Below are 23,302 nucleotides of genomic sequence, written 5' to 3'. Positions count from 1 at the left end.
ATATAACAAAAATTGTAATGTTAATAATAAATAAATATGTATATAGATATATATATTAGCCTACTTTTTACTGTCTATGCTATTAGCATTAAGACCCTTTTTAACCCTCAATAGTTTATTGTAAAAAGATTTACGGGTTCCGACATGTTTGTTTACAATGAAGAGTGGACGGCGCTGGTGCCTTTTGGATCCGGACGTGACGTCGGACTACAAAATGACGTCAGACTTAAAAACCGAATAGCTGGCAAGCTCATCTATGAAAGGCTCTTGACAGACTAGTTGTATAAAATAAATAACAGAGCTTTTTCTCTTTAAGTTGTCTGAAACAACTTCACAGGAGAATTTCACTATTATTATTTATATCATTATTTTTTTAATCTCTGTAATTCATTCTTCTGGGGTTTCTGAGTGATTATTTTTGTTATTTCAACTCGAATCTTGTAAATGATCTAGTCCAAACATTTTTGTATTGTTGCAATCTGGTTAATTGTGTCATCGCTGTGTATATTATAGTTTTAGCAGGGGGTGGGGGTGGGGGAGGGGGGGGTATTGGCTCTAATGGCAGCAGCCTTAGAGCCTCAATTACATTCAAAGGTGAGAATGTGTTGCACAACAACACTGTCAACAACATTTAACTGTTGCTGCACACTGAATCCTTCCTACAAAACTGCAAGTGTCAACATACTCTGGAGTAAGAAGTGTCCAATTGGAGGGTAAATAAGTATGCTGTGTGTGCGTGTGCGTGTGTGTGTGTGTGTGTGTGTGTGTGTGTGTGTGTGTGTGTGTGTGAAATGGGATTAAAAAATATGTTTTAAAGATGTTAAATTACAGATATTTATAAAATGTATTTCCAGACTCTATAGCATTCGGAGATTCTGGCTGCGCGAGACTGGTGTCCGTCTGACTGACATCAGTGAAATAACCCTAACTGTCACAGTCCTGACACCAACACACACTGCAGGCCACGCTCAGGTCACTTATACAGCAGTGCTGGTGTAATATTAATGGACTACATTACACTACATTACATTCAATGTAAACATTTGGAATCATTTTTTATTTATTCTTTTACACTAAATAATCTTCTCTTCTGGGGGTCCCTGGCACAACACATTTTCAGATGTGGGTCCGTGGCTAAATCCATATTCTTTTAGGGGTCCTTGGCTCCAAAAAGGTTTGAGAACCACTGATTTAGAAGACATTTGTAGAATCGGCCTCAGGTCTTAAAGGAGTAGTTCACCCAAAAAATGACTTATTTCCTATCAATTACACACCCCATGAAGCCTTGAATTCACAGGTTTGTTTGTGTCACATTCCTGATTACCGGCTGAAAGATGCTAATGTATCCGGTAGGAGACTCAAAGGAGTCTCTTTGTGTCTCCTACTGGAAATGCACCCGGGCATTCAATTATTGGCTCAGGAATGCTTCAAAAACAAAAATAAATCTCCATGAATTCAATACTTCATGGGGTGTGTAATTGATAGAAAATAAGACATTTTAACTACTCCTCTAATGGGTTAAACAGACACCCACTGTCCTCACACTGTTGAGTTATACACTTTCATCTCTCTCTCTCTGTGTGTGTGTGTGTGTGTGTGTGTGTGTGTGTGTGTGTGTGTGTGTGTGTGTGTGTGTGTGTGTGTGTGTGTGTGTGTGTGTGCGCGCGCATATATATATATATATATATATATATATATATATATATATATATATATATATATATATATATATATATATATAATGTATACATGGTTGAAGTGGTTAATGTATGTTTTGTAATAACAATACAAATCTACAAAGTAACTAGAAACTATAAAGATTTCAAATAATTGTAGTGGAGTAAAAGTACAATATCTGCCTCTGAGATGTAGTGGAGTAAAAGTAAAAGTATATAAACAATTGGAAATACTCCAGTAAAGTAAAAGTACCTCAACATATAAATGTACTTAGTTACTTTAGACCACTGCTGACCAGGCAGAGTCACTGTGCTCGTCCCCCTACAGAGATGTGAACATCAGTGTGTTGAAACTAACCTCACTCTCTCACTTCCTGTTAGCGTGCAGACTGCACTTCCTCTTCTCTATACATAAGAGGAAGCACCTTCTCTTCTTCCCCCGACCTCATCACGACCCCGGTTTCTACATGACTAAAGCCTTTAGCTATGCTGAAGTTAGCTGAGTGTAACAGTATGAGTTCTACATAGATACTCACATGAGATGATGCTGGGAGCTTTGATCTATTTTTGTTGATGTTCATATTTGAGTGTTTTCCAAGTCATAACATGTATCACTGAATTGATAGATGCTGATTTATAGAGTGATTCTCCTCATATACCCTCAAAAAGTAGAACATCTGTCTTATTATTTGTGTTACTATTAGTGATCATGTCTCTGTCTAGTTACATGACAGCTACATGTATCTGACAGGAACAGATTCCAGATCAGTAAACAGATGAGCAGATGATCATAAAATCCCTCCTGTTAGCCTGCAGACTGTAGTTGCACGTACCGGCCAGAGCGCTAGTATAGGCTGGGTCTAGGCAGGAGTGGGCGGGCACGCATGTTTTAAAAAAACTAACATATTTAATTATAATTTTTGCCTTCATTTTCATCAAAATACTGACAGGTGTCGCGATGCCCCGTTGACCGCCTCCAGGCAAAACACTGAGGCCAATATGACCCACACGCAGCACAAAAAAGCTCCCCTTCCATACCTGCTGACGCCAGCGGCAGCAGCAGGTTCACAGGGGCTGCGGCTGCAGCAGGGAGAGTAGGCATGAGGTCGGAGGATTCGATTTCGATTACAAAAGCTAACATACTATTGTTGTTGTCACCGACCGACCGGCTGTTGCCTGTTGTTATTGTTGGGCGACAGGCTGGAGAGCTACATCATTTTGTTCAGTCTGGCCTTTTTAAAGCACTTGCTTTATGGGCAATTATTTAGCCATGCTGATTGCTGACACGGACACTACAGGCATATATGATGTTTCACTCCACAATCAAACATTTCCACTTCACCGGGTCAGCCCAGGCCCACCCGTGGCTACGCCCCTGCCCCCTCAGCAGGGATTGAGGGGGCATGAGCACCGTCCCCTTTGCCCCTGATGTGTTGCCCCCCCCCCCCCCCCCATATCGCTCTGTAGCAATCAGTGTTGAACTAAAATAGCTTGGAGTGTCTCCCACAGTGACCTACAAAGATACATACGCACACACGCCCTTACAGTACTGTACATGAATACCTTAAAGTCCACATACATGCCTAGAGTGGTGTTTTGGACAGGACACCACGGCGTGTGGCCAGTATTTTTTCACGAGCACGTGCATGTACGGCACGGTATGGTGCATGCGCGCGCACGCCACCGCCATACCGTACCGCTGGAAAGAAAACTGCATGCCTACATACTGTGAAGACTGAACCAAACCAACACTCGGAGACAGTATTTGCGAAGGTTGATTTTTGATTTAACTCTGAAAAGTGTTCTGTACACATGACATGATGGGTCCATTTGGTTCCATTTGTGCACCCATTTCAATTAAATGAATACTAAGACTATTACTGTGTATAAATTCATAACTTACAGACTAAATGAAAACCATTTGACTATGAATTGAAAACTAAAGACCTCAATGGAAACAAGACCGCAAGGACTTTTTTGGAAGGACCTTTTAGACAAAGTATTTTAATTGTATTTAATGTATTTTTTGCCTAATAAAATATTCAAATTCAAACACCTGCGCTCAAACTGATAATGACTCATCATGAGACACAATCTTTGAACAACTTCTGTTGTTTATTAAAGCTACAAACAGTGCTAGGCCAATAAGGCTACATGTGCCAGTGCATTTCAATGCAATCCAAAAAATATAGAAAAACTGACATTTCTATATGACTGACTGACTGGCCAAAAGTGTGCTGACAGCCTACAACTAGGCCTATGTACTAGGCCTACAGTTAAGTGGGCATTGGACATCGCTTATATAATAAGCAGACATGGCAACACTGTTTGATCCGGTTTAAGGCCCGCCCTTCCGCAGCTGATGATTCACACACAGACAAGTGCGCAACGTTTCCGTATCCGCTCTAGAGTGTAGACTTAGACCGGATCAGCAGCCTGCAAAGCAACTCGATCCCAACCAGTCTACCATTATATCAATGGACCAAAAACAACACAGGATCAAACTAGAAAAAGTGCTCCTCGGAGCACAGGTCTCCGCCAGGCCAGGTAGGTTAGTGTAGGCCAGCAATGTTTGGAATTCGCCAATCAGGCTGGAATGTGAAAAATCAGGCGGATCGGACAGATCCGTCTTGATCACTTAACCTCCTGGCGGCGCTATAATAGGGGAATGTTGAAAGCGTGGCATTTGTGGCCACGCCAAATAGGCGTGCAAAGTTTCACCGCAATTGGACGCTGCATGATGTTCATGATTTGCAACATTTTGTTCAAAACGGGTCACTCCTGCAAACTTTAGATGTCAATCTTAGGCAATCAGGATGGAATATGAAAATCTTAGCAGATCCGTCTTGATCACATGACTATAGAGATCATGTCTACCGATTTGCGTGGAATTTGGATAAAATCTGAAGGAGTAAAGGAGTACCCCAAAAACTGTTTTATATAAGTCGGCCTCCTGGTGGCGCTATAAAAGGCAGATGTGAAAAATGCAGGGCAAAGGTTTTTCAATTGGCATTTCTTCCTCTGCCTAGTGAGAATGTGCGTGCAAAATGTCAGGGAAAATGCATGCTGTGTTCATGATTTGAGGCATTTTGTTCAAAACGGAGCACTCATTTTTAGCCAATCCGGATGGAATATGAAAAATCTGAAACACCCGTTTCGTTTAATGACTATTGAGATACTGTGTACTGATTCGTGCGACGTTTGGACGAAATATGTAGGAGTACTCTAAAAAAAATTGTTTTGCAAAAAGCGGCCTCCTGGTGGCGCTATAACAGGCCCATGTGAAAGAGTGCTGTGTATGTATATTTTTGCAGGAACTGGGTTGGATCTAATGTCAGCAGTCTCAGAGCCTGTGTGTGTGTGTGTGTGTGTGTGTGTGTGTGTGTGTGTGTGTGTGTGTGTGTGTGTGTGTGTGTGTGTGTGTGTGTGTGTGTGCGCGCGCGTGTTTAGTTTGCTTGGATTAATTCCTGACATGATCAGACTTGTGCACATTTAGAAACAACCAAAGGCTGCACAAAGTGCTGCACAGCATGACAATTGCAACACATAAAAACATCAAATTTAAAACATAAAAAGCATCAAAATACAGAGCATACAAATCCAAACAGGAAAATCAATTGCTGATATTAAAAAACGTGGGAGTTTACAAAGCAATAATACAATGAGAGTGTAAGTGTAAGTTTTATGATAAAACGGTTGTTGTGATTACTGTACTGTACACGGATGACTGTCGCAGTAATCACGACAACCGTTTTATCATAAAATACGGGGGATGACTCAGTCATTGTCAGCCTTCTCGACAATGACGAGGTTGGGCATGGTCAGGTCACAGAGGACTTCTTGTCCTGCTGTAGTGATGCGTTCCTTGAATTGAACATCTCAAAAACAAAAGAGCTCTGTATTGACTTCAGACGTGGTCCCCATCCCACCCAGAACACTGATATCGGTGACCAGCCAGTGGAAATCGTACCCAGTTAGAAATATGATTATTGACAGCAACTTGAAATTTGATGTAAACACTGACATGCTGTGTAAGAAGGGCCAGCAACGCCTTTTCTGCCTAAGGAAATTAGACAGATTTAATGTCGACAGTGACCTGATGAAACTGTTTTACAGTGCCTATGTACATTCTGTTATCTCCTTCTCTATCACCTGTTGGTATGGTAACCTGGCCATTTAAAGATACAAATTCTCTTAGAAGTATAGTGAAAACTACCTCCAAAATGACTGGCATCCAGTTGGAGAGCCTGGATCCCTTCTATAACAGACAGATGCTCATGAAGGCCAGGTCCATTCGGCAGGATAGTGCCCACCCACTCGAGCCAGAGTACAGGCTGTTGCCATCTGGCCGTCGTCTGGGTGCCCCTGGTGTCAAAAATCAAGTCACGCTGTCCCACGGTAGGAAAACAAACAGACAGTAGCCTGACCCACCGCCGCCACCGGAGAACAAACAGCTATGCAAAATGGACTATGTTGTTAATTTTGACTTATTTGGTGGACTTACGGTTGATCAATGGTTAGAAGGTTATAAATATCCTCCTGTGTTAAAGTAAAATTACTCCCATTTCGTTAACAGTCCAGTGTATGTTATACTTTATCGTACGAAGGTATCGCACGGCAAAAATAGCCGATCTACAAGTTCACAACTGTCAGCTTGTAGATCAGTTATTTTGGCCACGTGACACGGTCGTACGACGGAGCATATAGCCTACTGGTATTCATTCCACTGCGCAAGCATTGATAGCTCAGCTGTGTTGATGAGACGGTGCCTGGCTCAAACTCAAAGCGCTGCTACAGGGACTATTTAATGTCTCTCAGTCAAAAACTCTTCTCTTTACAGGGAAACGGATAATAGCGAAACATTTCTATTATTAATTGCCCCACAATATGAATACATTTGGATGTGTTTTGTTGGTAACTGTTGTATAATCGCAATATTACACTTGAGGGTGTGCTTTACCTTACATTATTGGCACTTCAGTAATCTGAGTTCCCAGAAGTTTTCGCCAGCTCGGCGAGGAACTTCTGGGCCAGAGCCCTGGTATTTGTGGGCGGGATGTAACTTACGCTCAGAATCTAAGCGGACACGCCTCTTACCGGTCTGAGAGCTGTGCAACTCGTCTAAAAAGTCAGACGAGAGGCAAACAGCAGTACACAACAATGGCGGCCGAAATTTCTCAAGGGGAAATTGCTTCCCGTCGATCCTATTTAGATGCAACACCCAGTGCATGTGGATCCCGTCCCCTTTTCTTCATTGGCTGTTGATTTGAATCACAACGCAGTGGCCGCGCCCCTGCTGTCCAAGCTCCGAGGCAATGCCTCCCAGACTAGCACTTCAGTTCCTGACTGCATCACTGGCGTGCCAATAATGACGGTAAAGCACACCCTCTCGTGTAATATTGCTTAAATCAATAATAACATGCTTCTAAAAGTTACACTGCATGCATGCCTGCGCCCGCACTCGCACCTATGAACTGGCCAAGGTAGCAGCCATATGAAAACAACACAAATCACAACACATTAAAATGCAACATCAGCGACATATATTACTCACAGCATTCATAGTCACCCTGCCCCCCCACATACAGATGCATGTTGGTACAGTAGCATGCTCACCCTGCCCCCCCACATACAGATGCATGTTGGTACAGTAGCATGCTCACCCTGCCCCCCCACATACAGATGCATGTTGGTACAGTAGCATGCTCACCCTGCCCCCCACATACAGATGCATGTTGGTACAGTAGCATGCTCACCCTGCCCCCCTAGCCCTGGTTCAGAGCGTTAGTGACTTCGCTCTAACGCCCTGGTTAATTTTGGTTAATGGTAAGTTCAAATCCTCCAGATCTGTAGAGGGCACTGTGGAGTAAATACATTTTATTTCCGTCTCGCTGACATATTTTATTTTCTGCCCAAAAAGTGTATTTTACAGAGTAGGTGGGGTGCTGAGAGGCTCGCGCATTCCGAGAATAGACTTTCAACAACACAAAACAGCCTTTGCTTCGGTGAGTAGCGAAATGGTTTTGTTTATTTTCACTACTCTTGAGCGCTGGCAGGGCAGTGGAATTCCTTGTACATGCGCAGAGCGAGGGGTCTTCCAGGGCGTTAGAGCGAAGTCACTAACGCTCTGAACCAGGGCTACCTGCCCCCCCACATGCAGATGCATGTTGGTACAGTAGCAGGCTCACCCTGCCCCCCACATACAGATGCATGTTGGTACAGTAGCATGCTCACCCTGCCCCCCCACATACAGATGCATGTTGGTACAGTAGCATGCTCACCCTGCCCCCCCACATGCAGATGCATGTTGGTACAGTAGCATGCTCACCCTGCCCCCCCACATACAGATGCATGTTGGTACAGTAGCATGCTCACCCTGCCCCCCACATACAGATGCATGTTGGTACAGTAGCATGCTCACCCTGCCCCCCCACATACAGATGCATGTTGGTACAGTAGCAGGCTCACCCTGCCCCCCCACATACAGATGCATGTTGGTACAGTAGCATGCTCACCCTGCCCCCCCACATACAGATGCATGTTGGTACAGTAGCATGCTCACCCTGCCCCCCCACATACAGATGCATGTTGGTACAGTAGCATGCTCATCCTGCCCCCCCACATACAGATGCATGTTGGTACAGTAGCATGCTCACCCTGCCCCCCCACATACAGATGCATGTTGGTACAGTAGCATGCTCACCCTGCCCCCCCACATACAGATGCATGTTGGTACAGTAGCATGCTCATCCTGCCCCCCCACATACAGATGCATGTTGGTACAGTAGCATGCTCATCCTGGTTGATGTTTAGTGCTGCATTACAGAGTAGCATCTATCCATCCAGGGACTTATACAGGGCGGGCTTTAGGGTCCAGCATTCAGCCATACGGTTGCAGAATAAAAGCTGAGCTGGATACTGTATGTCAGGAGAGGTTTTAATGGTACTGTGTAATGCAATCCTTTATTATGTACTTAACACAATATTAAATCAATTACATATCCTAAGTAGACTTGTAGGTCAGTGATTCTCAAACCTTTCTCATGTTAAGGGCCCCCCAACTGAAGTGCATATGTTATGATTAGCTGAGCGCTGCTAAATGATTAACTATTAATCATGTAACTGATCTCAAGGACCTCTGGGGATCCTCAGACCCCATGTTGACAAGAACCAGTGTTTTATAACTCAGGCTGTGAATATATCAGTCAGTTTGAAACAGCCTCCTGCTCACACCACAGGCCCTTCTCTTTCTTGTCCTTTCAGCTCCACCTTTCCTCTTTTTCTTTCTGAAAATGGGCTTAGGGTCCACATGTGATAAAGATAACATCACTGGAAACACTCTGCTACACCAGTAGGTCTCAAAGTGTGCCCCCCCCCCCCCACACACACACACACACACACACACACACACACACACACACACACACACACACACACACACACACACACACACACCCTATGATTAGGATATGTTACTTTAATGTATAACTGTAACAGAATTGAAGTTATATAGGGATTTCTAATGTAATGTATATACACTGTATATATGAACAGGCCATGCATGTTCATGGAGTGCTGTGACTGGCCTGGCTCTGGATAGACACAAAGGTCAGTAATCAAAGTTTTCTTTTAAAGAATCAAGACATGATTGGTTTGCTTCGCTTTCCGCCCCGCCCCCATGACCAGCACTCTTGTTAACAGAAGCAACATGAGAGAGCCGTGGATTCAGTGAGATTTGACAAGTAAAGTAAAGTAATGTCTTTATCAAATATGGACCCTTAATCCCCAGTAACAAAAAGAGGAAAGGTGGAACTGAAGGGACAAAACAAAAAGAAGAAAGGGCCTGTGGTGTGAGCAGGAGGAGCAGTTTCAAACTGACAGTGGTGTAAAAAGTACTCACATCTTTTACTTAAGTACAGTACTTAAGTAACTGTACTTAGTTACTATCCACCACTGCAAACTGACTGATATATTCAGAGCCTCCAGTCAAATAACACGATGCTGTTGTCACCAGTAAGTTATAAAACACTGGTTCTTGTCCACATGGGGTTTGGGGATCCCCAGAGCCTCTGCCTGAATCAGTAGATTTCCTGGTAACGATTTAGCTGGTAGCCTATAAAGCCATGGTTCTCAAACTCTTTCATGTCAAGGACCCCCAAATTGACACATATTAGCCCGCGGACGCCCATTTGAAAAGATACACCAGGGACCCCCATAAAAGACGATTTTTACAGCTACAGCAGTGATTCTCAACCATTTTAATTCCAAGGACCCCCAGCATTTGATATGCATTAGGTACCACGGACCCAAATTTGATACCATTTTGATCGCTGGGACCCCCAATCTACACTGTAGTATCATCAGTGTTAACTTAACTTTGAGAGCGTCCAAATGGAACCAAATGGACCTGTGTGTGTTACAGGTCCATTTGGTTCCTATAACTATATCAATCATTTGGCTGGGGACCCCCTGGAACCCCCTCACCGCTGAGCGAGCCGTGAGGTGAGCGAGTCGCCGTGCCAAACGTTGCGACTCATTTTTTGTAGGTCCGACCGTTCTGAGGTCACCGGATTTGACCTGGGGAGAAGGAGTTTTGGGGCGAGCGTTATTGTATTCAATGCTACAGCAGTTAAACCACTGATGCTGTAGGAAGGAGCTCACACGCGTCTGTGTCTGTGTACACATTCTAAACACTTTTTATTTACACCAGCTGGGTCACAGTTATATCGATCAGAGGATCGACTGCAGGCTTTCATGACAATCTAGGGCAGGGCTACTCAACTTAAGATGGCTCAGGGGCCACTCAGCAAAATACCAAAAGTCCAAAAAAAAAAAATTACGGTCCTATTTTGGATTTTTCGATTTTGTAACACACACTACACATTGTTATTGTTATAAGACAATGTACATTTTGACATCATATTCTTTTCACTGTACCTGTTTATTTTGTGTGTATGTCCAGTGGCATCAGTTCAGCAAAAGCTAAGGTATGGCATGGTTAGGGTTGCCAACTCCCAGAGATTGAAATAAGGGACACCTATCCTGGGCGCCGCCGAAAAAATTTGGGGGTCAAACCCCCCCCAAAAAACGAAATGCATAGAAAACTATGCATTATACCTGTAACAATTGACGCACCTATATGTATGTCTGTCTGTTTGTTTTTGAAAAAAAAATTAGCAACCCATATATTTGAACGGAAATGTATATTTTTATCCTGTGCTTTTTTTTTTTTTTTTACCATGAGGGGTTCGCCAAGACGCTGCGTTGGGGCCGCGGGTTGAGTAGCGCTGATCTAGGGACATGTTTCAATTGATCAGAGGTAGATTTCTGTCAATTTTTCTACCACTAGGTGGCGGTATGTTTCTGCTTTTTTTGGGGGGGGAGGTCCAGATTGTTTGAGGAAACAGATTCCACACTAGGTTATAAACAAAAGTAACATGTAATATAAGACTGCTAAAAGTAGAGGGTTGGGTTAAACAGGACAGACAGACAGACTGACTGACGCCACACACACACACACACACACACACACACACACACACACACACACACACACACACACACAACAGAACACATCAACAGAAAAGAGTGAAGTCAAAGAACCAGCTGCACCTTTTATATTGTTTTCTTATAGATAAAAGGTTCCGTATTAAAGCGTTGTATTCTGTTGTACACCAAGGTTCACAAACACCACACTGTGAATCAGATAGCTCTTTAGGACTATAGCAGGGGTGATGCAACTGAGATGATGTAGAGGGCCACTATATTTCCACACTCACTCCAGAGGGCCACATTGCATATACTGTCAGACACCTCTTATCTCTGTATTTTAATTCTATGTCACACAAAAGTAGAAAAAATAGCCGATCTACAAGCTCAAAACGCGTCGCAGTGCGACGCGTTTTGAGCTTGTAGATCGGCTATTTTTGCTATTTTTGAATTTGGAATCCAGATTTTTTTTGGAATCCTGAAAAGTAACATTTTTATTTAATTTCAAATGCATTTAGTCATACTTATGTCAAGTTTTTGAACGTTAATACAAATACATGGGTCATGTTTGCATGTTAGGAATCATAACAGCTGAAATAAATCAATAATATATCAGTATTCTGATATTAATCTGCGGGCCGCATTAAGTGCAGGTTGGGGCCGCATGTGGCCCCCGGGCCGCCAGTTGCCCATGACTATAGGCTAACCCCCAGAACCACACAGAACCTGAAACTTTACAGAACCCATGAAGTTCTGTGATTTGTTTTGTTTCGTTTTTGATTCTGTTTCTATTATAACCAGAACCAGGTAGGTACTTCATAACATAAAATAAAAACCTAATGAAAATAATGAAAATAACAGCTGATCAGCTTGTACTGTGTGGGGGGGTCATCTACACACACTGTGTGTGGGGGGGGGGTCACCTACACCAGTGTCTATCAACCTTTTTTGTGCCAAGGCACACCTGGCATAGCCAAAAAATCCCAGGGCACACCTAGATATACGGTATATATAATTATATATATATATACGGTATATCTATATACACACACTAGGGGTGTGCCGATTTTCACATTTCACGAAACGATACGATACGATATTGGGCACACAACTTCGATACGATTTCGATACGATACACACTTTTTTATCATGAAAATATATGGGTGAGAAAAAAAGCAAATGCAAACAAATATTTCTGTTTTTGCATTATTCAGACATGCAAACTTGTAGCTTTTCAGCTTCCACTAGCCGTTTTGAATCCAAATAGGGCAATAGTGTGACACCTGACCCGAAAAAAAACAGCATGTTGTCACCCTTTTCACCTCGGGGCTGTTTGCATGCCTGATTATTATTATTGTTTAAAAAAAAATATATATATATATATATATATATATATATATATATATATATATATTTTTTTTTTTTTCAAAATGTTTTTTTTTTTCAAACCTCCTTCAAACGGCGCGGCACACCTCAGCAGTAGCCCCGGCCCAAAATTGGGACGTTTGCCAGGGTTGATATACACTGACCTACACACACTGTGTGTGTGTGTGTGTGTGTGTGTGTGTGTGGGGGGGGGGGGGGGTCACCTACACACTGTCAACAAAGCTCTGGTGAGTTATAAGACATAAAAGTGGAGTTGATTTTCTCTTTGCTAAAATACTTCTCACCAGTCATGATAAATGGTAAAGAAGTGGAGACCTAAAATGTTGTCCCCCCTTACATAGAGTACTCTATACCATATATGGGAAACTGGCGGCCCCCACCTTCACTTAATGCGGCCCACAGGTTAATATCAGAATACTGATATGTTATTGATTTCAGCTGTTATGATTCCAAACATGACCCGCTTTAATTACTTCAGTCTATATAAGTAGCTTAATGACTAGTATTATCATTCTATTGTCTTTTTTATGTCCAATGTATTTATATTGAAGTTCATAAAGTTAACGTAAGTATAACTAAATGCATTTAAAATTAAATAAAAATGTTACTTTTCAGGATTCCAATTCAAAAATAGCAAAAATAGTGCGACGCGTTTTGAGCTTGTAGATCTGCTATTTTTGCTATTTTTGCGTGACATCAATTGGTAAAGTACGGCGTTAATTTACGAAAAAAGTTAAAATACAGAGATAAGGGGTGTCTGCCCTCTGACAGTATCTGTGATGTGTTCCTCTGGAGTGAGTGTGTAAATATAGTGTTCCTCTGGAGTGAGTGTGTAAATATAGTGTTCCTCTGGAGTGAGTGTGTAAATATAGTGTTCCTCTGGAGTGAGTGTGTAAATATAGTGTTCCTCTGGAGTGAGTGTGTAAATATAGTGTCCCTCTGGAGTGAGTGTGTAAATATAGTGTTCCTCTGGAGTGAGTGTGTAAATATAGTGTTCCTCTGGAGTGAGTGTGTAAATATAGTGTTCCTCTGGAGTGAGTGTGTAAATATAGTGTTCCTCTGGAGTGAGTGTGTAAATATAGTGTTCCTCTGGAGTGAGTGTGTAAATATAGTGTTCCTCTGGAGTGAGTGTGTAAATATAGTGTCCCTCTGGAGTGAGTGTGTAAATATAGTGTTCCTCTGGAGTGAGTGTGTAAATATAGTGTTCCTCTGGAGTGAGTGTGTAAATATAGTGTTCCTCTGGAGTGAGTGTGTAAATATAGTGTCCCTCTGGAGTGAGTGTGTAAATATAGTGTTCCTCTGGAGTGAGTGTGTAAATATAGTGTTCCTCTGGAGTGAGTGTGTAAATATAGTGTTCCTCTGGAGTGAGTGTGTAAATATAGTGTTCCTCTGGAGTGAGTGTGTAAATATAGTGTTCCTCTGGAGTGAGTGTGTAAATATAGTGTCCCTCTGGAGTGAGTGTGTAAATATAGTGTCCCTCTGGAGTGAGTGTGTAAATAGTGTTCCTGGTTGCACCATCTCATACTAAGTTCAAACTTAGCCTAGTTATAGCTTAAATGGCTTTTAAGTCAAGACTTACACATTACTAAAATGTTAGCTGTTGCACCACACAAATTAGTTATAACGTATCTCTAAGTAATAACTAAATATTTACACCACCTTTAGGCAGCACTAAGTCCTAGGAGTAACTATCAACATGGCAGATCGTATTGATTTTATCGACGAATTAATTGAATACAACGAACGACCCCATCCTCACCAACGCATTTTGCGAGACAGATTACATCCACTGGACATTTTTGAGGATGTTGACATCTATGCCAGACTCTGTTTTAAGAGAATTGGCATTATGAAAATAATAGGCAGACCTACAGCACAACAGCGACTTGAACGGTGCGCTTTCCCCGAGTCTCCAAGTATGCGTTGCCCTGCGTTACTTCGCAACGGGGGCCCTGCAAAATTTAGTCGGTGATTCATTTCGAATACACAAGTCTACCGTGTGCAGGGCAGTGCGCAGGGTTGCGCTGGCCCTCTGCACGCGCATCAATCATTTTGTGTACATGTCAGTGGACAACAAAAAACAAAATGACACCAGACAGAAGTTCCATGCTATGGCAGGCTTTCCAGACGTGCTTGGATGCATAGATGGGACCCATGTCAAAATAACTCCTCCAACAGTGGATGAGAACACATATGTGAACCCAAAAGGTTTCCATTCCATCAATGTACAAGTGGTTTGTGACGCTGATCTCATGTTCACAAACTGTGTGCTGAAGTGGCCCGGGTCAAAGCACGACAGCTTTATCCTAAAACGGTCCAGCATATGGGAAGAATTTGAGGCTGGACAGTTTTCAGGCTACCCACTGAGAAAGTGGCTCATGACACCTTACTTGAACCCATCCAACAGGGCAGAGGAGAAATACAACTATGCCCTCTGCAGCACTAGGTCTGCAGTTGAGAGGAGTATAGGAGTATTGAAGAAGAGATGGACGTGCTTGCACAAGGGTAGGCATCTTTTATCATTTAGCCTATATAGCAAATCAAGTCATAGATCATATATTTGTCCACAAAATGAATAATTCTGACCAATATGGCATATGGTATCATTTATAGAGCAAATCAATTCATAAAGTATATATTTGTCCACACAATTATTAATTCAGACCAATATGAAATTATTTTAGTCTGCAGTAGCAATAGGCTCTACTATTCTCTAGACTAACCCTTAGCTATTTTACCAGTGGTGGAAAAGGTACTCAAATGTTTTACTTAAGTAAAAGTATCAATACTGCAATATAGAATATATATATAAGTAAAAGGAATCTGCGTCATGAAACCGGAACCCAATGAGTCTGAATTTGCGTGATGTTTGGATAAAATCTGAAGGATTGATATCCAAAAATGTATTTGACATAAGTCGGCCTCCTGGTGGCGCTGTAAAAAGCAGATGTGAAAAATGCAGTGCAGATGTTTTTCCTTGGCTTCTAGGGAGTGTGCGTGCGAAGTTTCACGCAGATCGGTGCAGTTATAGTTAAAAATGCAAATCGGCCTGTTATAGCGCCAAAATGAGGCTGATTTGAAAAGTTTTAAGTGGCATTTCTTCCTCGGCCTAGTGGGAATGTGCTTGTGCAATTTTATGGAAATGGCAAGCTGCGTTCATGATTTGAGGCAGTTTGTTCAAAACTCACCAATCCTGCAAACTTTGGAAGCCAACCTTAGCCAATGAGGATGGAATATGGGAAATTGAACAGATCCGGGTTGATCACATGACTATAGAGATACTGTGTACCGATTTGCATGACGTTTAGTTAAAAGCTGTAGGAGTAATAGGAAAAAATGGGTTTTGCACACATCGGCCTCCAGGTGGCGCTATAACAGGCCCATGTGAAAAATGTGGGGCAGAGGTTCTGAATTGGCATCCAGGGAGTGGGTGTGCACAGTTTCGCAGCGACCGGGCCAACGGTGCCGGAGATTAGCTGCTAACACACAGACAGGACGGACACACGGACGGACACACACACGGACGGACGGACAGGGGGCAAAACATACTCTCTCGCCATGCCTTTCGGCCTGGCGGAGACAATAATTTAACAATAAAGCAAAAAGAAGTGCAAAAGCAAAAACAACGTTAAAAATCACACCCTGTGTGAAGTGGGCGGTGTCTTGCTAGCTAATCACAATACTGAATGGAGTCAACCAATCATGTACAAAAGATAAATACATTTATTGAAACACTCTTTATGATGGACGAAACCATAACTTGAAAAAAACCAATTTTTGGTTTTTTTCAAGTTATGGTTTCTTATATAGGGCTATGCACATGTGTCATGTGACACTGGCCAATCACAGTCCTGAATAGACTGTGATTGGCCAATCACAGCGCAGGATAATTGTACAAATTTCCTGGGCCCAGATCACAGCGCAGGAAAATGTACATTTTTCCAAATCTCACTTATAGGGGCGGTTTCACCGCCCAAAAACATTTAGAACTAGAAAATGTGCTCCTCGGAGCACAAGTCTCCGCCAGCAGTATTAAAATAGCACGGGTCGTCTTGGTAGAACGGGTCGTCTTGGTAGAATGCGCGTGGTTTTTGGTGTTCTGCAGGGGCGACTGAATATGTAGTGTCTGCATCTAAAAGATGTTCTTCTTGAAGCAATGTGTCATATGGGAGTCGTCGTGTCCTCTTCTATGTTACTGTTGTAGATGAGTATGCTTTCTTAGCTTTGGCCTTCTGCGCCTTTGCTTGACCAATGTTAGGTGTTCTCAAGAGGGACTGGGACACACACACGCACGTACGGGTGATTTGTACTGGAAGGTACTGTTCCAATCAAGACTGATTGATCCTGTGGCCTTTTGAAGTGACACACCTATTTATAGGATTTTATTTCGTCATGCGTCCCTCTAGCCAATCAAAGGCATTGGTGTCAACATATTGACACGTGTCACGTGGAGCTTGACCAATGTTAGCTTGGCTAGGGGCCATGCTAACACACGGCGGGACGAAGCGAAAACATACTCTTAATTTCATTCCTTCTCTCTGTTTCTTAGCTTTGGCCTTCTGCGCCTTTGCGTCTTCATCAGGTTTCAGATGCTCATTTGCTGCTTCTTTAGTTTGCATAATGGGAGTTAGTTACATTGTGTGATCTCAGCCTCCTATTTATATATTTATATTACATATTGTGATGTCACGTAAAACTGACCAATGTTGGGTGTTCTCAGAGGAACACACACACGCACGGACGGGTGATTTGTACTGCAAGGTACTGTTGGTAGAATGTGCGTGGTTTTTGGTGTTCTGCAGGGGCGACTGAATATGTAGTGTTTGCATCTAAAGAATGTTCTTCTTGAAGCAATGTGTCATATGGGAGTGGTCGTAATTGACTGGTTTGTTCAAATACTTGTCTGTCTTCTTCATCTTCATCGTTGTCTTGAACAGTTTCAGCAGTTGATTGGTGTGTTTGATGGCAAGTATATTCCGTGCTATCAGTGACAGGTTAGGAAACTCTGAAGCATGATCCTTCCACCATGACAAGACATTGAAGGTGCCGTCCGTGTCCTTCGCTGTCTTGCGTTCGATGTAGGCTGAAACTTCGTCCACTGCTTGGACATCTTCATCAGTAGAATCCTCCACGTTGGCTAAATCGTCACGTTCTTGACGGGGTCTCTTCTCTAGCGGTGGGGCAGCAGCGGCCTGAGCGCCGGCGGGCTGCTGGCCCAGGAGGCCTCCTCCACGTTTGTCCTTCACTTCTAGAGAGAGTATTAAAGAAAATAAGAGTTAGGATCAATGCTATTTTAAGAGGCTAAAAAAGACAGAAAAGACAACAAGATGATCTAAACAACATTAAAAAGTTGCATTGAAAGCTGACTCGTTTAGTGGGTCAGCGTTATAACGGCAGGAAACAATAATTACAATAATAATAATAATAATAATAATAATAATAAGTAACTTTATTATAGGCCTAATTATATATTTAGATTTACCTTGAACAAGACGTCGTGCTTCACCATGAACAGCCACTACGTCAGCCTGGTCAGGCAGCAGCTTCAGACTTTTCCGTTTGGGATGCAGGAACACAGCCATCTTATGCAGGAGATGCAGTTCAAGTTTTTCGGTCAGGACTTTGAGGCTTTTTTTCTTCAGTGAACCCAGTGTCATGCTGTCAGTGGTAGCCGGTTGCAGGTGACTTTTTAGACGCTCCAGCCACACAACGGTCAGGTGAAGTGTCGGGGTTTTAGAGGCCTCCAACGCCTTGGTGGCATCCCTGAATCGAGACAGAAAGGTAACCATGTCACCCAGACTCTCCAGGCTCAGGTTATTCATGCGGTGTTCTTCTCCTCGCTCCATCAGAATAGCAGTAACTTCTTGGTACTGGCTGTGGATGGAATCCAGCATTGTGTGGAGGGAATTCCAGCGTGTCTCCACGGATGCTTTCAGTGTTTTTGGCAGGCGATTCTGGAGGGTCGTGTGCTTAAAATAAGTCACAAGGGACTCGAACGACCTCACGTCCAAACACACAAACTCCACCGATAACTTGGTTATAGCGTCCTTGTCCTCTCGGTTTGGTGGTACCAGGCCTTCTTTGTTTTTGTGGAAGTATTTATCTATTGTCGAACCGCCTGGTTTCCCACAGTTTTCCAAGTGTTTTCTAAGTGAGGAAGTGCCCAGTTTGCGGCTTTCGTAGCTTAAAACTTTCTTGCACTTCTTGCAGATGGCACAGCCATTAACTATGTTGTTCTCTTGGTCTTGAACCAAGCCAAACTTCTCCCAAACGTCCGACTTGGCCCTTGACGAATTATTATCTACTATATGGTATTCACCGCTCGTTAGCTTTGATTTGATTTCATCCATGTCGCTTCTGTATGTGGGTGTGTGTCCGACGCTGTTTGTGTGTGTTTGTTTAGAGCGTGGTGGGCAGGTGGCGTTATGCTGCTCATGTTAAGTGGCGTTGTTTGGGCGGAAACATAGTGCTCTCTGATTTTCACAATAAAAGGTTACCCGCCCGCGTTTAGTTTAGTACCGCCCGTGCCCGTACCCGTGATCTATGAAAGTAAAATTTTCACCCGTCAAATGCGGGTACCCGTCGGGTATCCGCGGATACCCGGCCTGTTGCAGGACTCTGCCACAGAGGCTGCCTGTTTTAGGTGTAATGGGAGTTCAAGGGCACCAATACTGTGGGTGCCTCGGGGCTAAAGCACCCAGGAGAAATGAGGAGCACCCATCACAAACTCATCACAAAAAAAGAAAAATAAATAACCTCCGACATCTGCACTTCATGGAGTAAATCGGGCTGCCCGCGCCTGGGGCCTCAAGAGTTAGGGGGCCTCATGAAAAAATAAATAAAAATTGTGCCCGGACAAGTGAATGGAAAATGTACTTGTCCGTACTTGTTTTTTTTGCAACTGAGCTGCAGCCAGGGGCCTCATACTACCGTTCGCCTGGGGCCTCCAGATCCTTAAGTCCGCCCCTGTGCACACCCAATAGCGCGGACATAAATTGGCGCCCCTGTGGGAGTTTATTCCACGCTGTCGGCCCGTAGAAGCAGAATGCTGCTTCACCGTGTTTTTGTAGGCACCTCGAGGAGGAAGACCTAAGGGGGGCGGTTTGGAACATAACTAGGCAGGCGGTCATAGAGGTAGGAAGGTGCCAGACCATTTAGAGCTTTATAAACTAGTCAAATAATTTAAAAATACATCCTAAAAACAACCGGGAGCTAAGGTTCTATAAAGTAACAACGTCATTCAGGGGTACCGTGGATAATAAAGTTATTTATAGGGATGACCTGAGAGACAAAGAAGTTAGAGAACCTCTGGTTTACATGAAGCAGGGCTGGAGGACACTGCTTCATGTCCAAGTCTATCACCAGACCCCCCCCCCCCCCCCCCCCCAAACTGTTTACTGTAGACCTACATATTTTTCCTTTAGATTACAACTCGTTCATATGATTTTTTTGCATAGTATTGTATATTTGTCTGTCATTAAGTGTTTCGATGAATTGAATACACAGGGCCCCAATGGAAACAAGTTATAGTGCTTTCTTGGGTTTTAATCCTCTTAACAGACCTTGTATTGAACTGTACTTTCATGTGCTTTTTTTGCAAACTGTAAATAAAGTATTTAATCAATCAATCAATCAATCGATCAATCAATCAAAAGTGGATTCTAGATCCATTCTGAAGGAGTTGCCCTCTGGTGGCGGTTTGCGATCAAAGCACCAGTGAGAAAATGCATGGCTGTTGTTTTTCTGCAGACCTGACTGACGTCACCACACTGACGTCACCACTCTGACGTCACCACTCTGACGTCACCACACTGACGTCACCACTCTGACGTCGCCACACTGACGTCGCCACACTGACGTCGCCACACTGACGTCACCACTCTGACGTCACCACACTGACGTCACCACTCTGACGTCACCACACTGACGTCACCACTCTGACGTCACCACTCTGACGTCACCACACTGACGTCACCACTCTGACGTCACCACACTGACGTCACCACACTGACGTCACCACTCTGACGTCACCACACTGACGTCACCACTCTGACGTCACCACTCTGACGTCACCACACTGACGTCACCACTCTGACGTCACCACTCTGACGTCACCACTCTGACGTCACCAGTTGTATCAGCTTCAGTTCCTTGACAGATTAGAAACACTGCTGAGAGAGAGAGAGAGAGAGAGAGAGAGAGAGAGAGAGAGAGAGAGAGAGAGAGAGAGAGAGAGAGAGAGAGAGAGAGAGAGAGAGGGAAGGAGGGAGGGAGGGAGGGAGGGGTGGGAGGGAGAGAGCGAGAGAGAGAGGAGGGAGGGAGGGGGAGGTAGAGAGAGAGAGAGGGAGTGGGAGAGGGAGGGAGGGGGAGGGAGAGGGAGAGAGAGAGGTAGACGCAGAGAGGGAGAGATTAGGGAGAGAATAAAAGAGCGACACACACACACACACACACACACACACACACACAAAACCTCCCATGTCATGTGATTTCTGAGGAAATGCAACCAAACTAAACTCGTCTCACTCACAGAGGGAGCTGATAGTCAGATATTCAGTCCTTTAGACAGACAGACAGTCAGTCAGTCAGTCAGTCAGTCAGTCAGTCAGTCAGTCAGTCAGGTACTAACATGGCGCAGCAGGGAGCTCAACTGGATCAGGAACAGTTGTGTTGTTCTATCTGTCTGGATCTACTGAAGGATCCAGTGACTGTTCCCTGTGGACACAGCTACTGCAGGAGGTGTATCGACGGATTCTGGAACCAGGATGATCAGAGAGGGAGCTGGGACAGCTGTCCACAGTGCAGACAGACGTTCATCCCAAGACCTGTTCTGAAGAAAAACACCATGTTTGCTGATGTGGTGGAGAGCCTGAAGAAGACAAGAAGACAAGACTCCAAGACGTTCCTCCTGATCACTGCTACGCTGGACCTGGAGATGTGGCCTGTGATTTCTGCACTGGGAGGAGACTGAAAGCTGTGAAGACTTGTCTTCAGTGTCTGGTCTCTTACTGTGACACTCACCTCCAGCCTCACTATCAGTCTCCTGCCTTTAAGAAACACAGGCTGGTCAAAGCCTCCAGCGAGCTTCAGGAGAACATCTGCTCTCGTCACGACGAGATGAAGAAGCTTGTACCGATCAGCAGTGTATCTGCTCTCTGTGCTCCGTGGAAGAACACAAAGGTCACGATACGATCTCAGCTGCAGCAGAACGTACTGAGAGACAGAAAGAGCTCGATACGAGTCAGCAGAGAATCCAGGAGAGAGAGAAAGACGTGAAGGTGCTTCACCAGGAGGTGGAGTCCATCAACCACTGTGCTGACAGAGCAGTGGAGGACAGTGACACCATCTTTACTGAGCTCTTCTCTTCCATGGAGAGAAGACGATCTGAGGTGAGGGAGCTGATCAGAAACAAGCAGGAACGTGAAGTGAGTCGTGCTGAAGAACTGAGGAGGCGTGTGGAGCAGGAGGTCACTGACCTGAGGAGGAGACATGCTGAGCTGGAGCAGCTCTCGCTCACAGAGGATCACATCCATTTGCTACAGCGTTACACCTCAGCGTTACACCTCCTCCCTCTCAACGATCAGTGAATCTACACACCCAGTCAGCAGCAATGTCCGTCCTCTGAGATACTTTGAAGATGTGACTGTGGCCGTGTCCAAGATGAGAGACAGACTAGAGGACATTCTTACAGAGGAAGGGACAAACGTCTCAGAGACAGTGAACAGAGTGGATGTTTTACTGTCAACACCACCAGAACCCAAGACCAGAGCTGACTTCTTACAATATTCATGTCCAATCACACTGGATCCAAACACAGCTCATCAATACCTGTCTCTGTCTAAAGGGAACAGAAAAGTAACAATGATGAACAAACCACAATCATATCCTCATCACCCAAAGAGATTCACTGCACACTCAGGTTCTGAGTATAGAGGGTCTGATTGGACACTGTTACTGTGAGGTAGAGTGGAGTGGAAACGTTGTTCATATAGCAGTCTCATATAAAGATATCAGCAGAACAGGGACTAGTAATAAATAATAAAAAGAGTAGTAGGAGTGTACCTGGACCACAGTGCAGGTACTCTGTCCTTCTACAGTGTGTCTGACACCATGACTCTCCTCCACACAGCTGAGTTGTGTGACCTCGAGTAGATCACACTTCTGTTTGGTCTCTCATGTCACGAGTCCAGAATCATTTCTTCATCATTTTATAGTTTTTCTTTCAGCCTGCTTTGTGAGCTTGTAGATCAGCAATTTTTGCTATGCGTCGTATGATGAAGTTGAAGTATAATTGGGGCTTAAAGTGGTTAATAATCTATATTAATATGTTGTTCTCCTCTTGTATTCATACACCTACGACCCCCCAAAATAATATCTGAACTGGGGACCCCTCCAAAATAATCATATTTGACCGGACCCCCCAAAACAATCATATTTGAACTGGGGACCCCCCAAAATAATCATATTTGAACTGGGGACCCCCAAAATGAATCATATTTGAACTGAGGACCCCCTAAAAGAATCATATTTGAACTGGGGACCCCCCACCCTGATAAGCACTTGAAATTGCAGGAGTTGAGGCATTACATTTAGTTTGACTCGGTTCCACAGATAAATCTTGTGAAAATAGCAGATCTACAAGCTCACAACGCCTCACAAAAGCGATGTGTTGTGTGCATGTATCTGCTATTGAGGGGGGGGGGGGGGGGGAGGCGGGGACATAGATTGATGAAGCAATAGGAAGCCCCGCACGA

At 43.8% G+C, this 23,302-nt stretch overlaps 1 pseudogene across 1 annotated transcript; it reads left to right on the top strand.

Annotated features, from left to right (window-relative positions):
• The first annotated feature begins 21,177 nt into the window (after positions 1-21,177).
• Positions 21,178-22,135, top strand: LOC308081370 (E3 ubiquitin/ISG15 ligase TRIM25-like; annotated as a pseudogene). Its single transcript has one exon. The product of its transcript is annotated as an E3 ubiquitin/ISG15 ligase TRIM25-like (transcript).
• Positions 22,136-23,302: the final 1,167 nt, after the last annotated feature.

The sequence above is a fragment of the Gymnoscopelus braueri genome, assembly GCF_963280865.1.
Source record: "Gymnoscopelus braueri genome assembly, contig: SCAFFOLD_42, whole genome shotgun sequence".
Classification (NCBI taxonomy): Eukaryota; Metazoa; Chordata; class Actinopteri; order Myctophiformes; family Myctophidae; genus Gymnoscopelus; species Gymnoscopelus braueri.
This window is presented reverse-complemented; position numbering and strand designations above follow the sequence as displayed.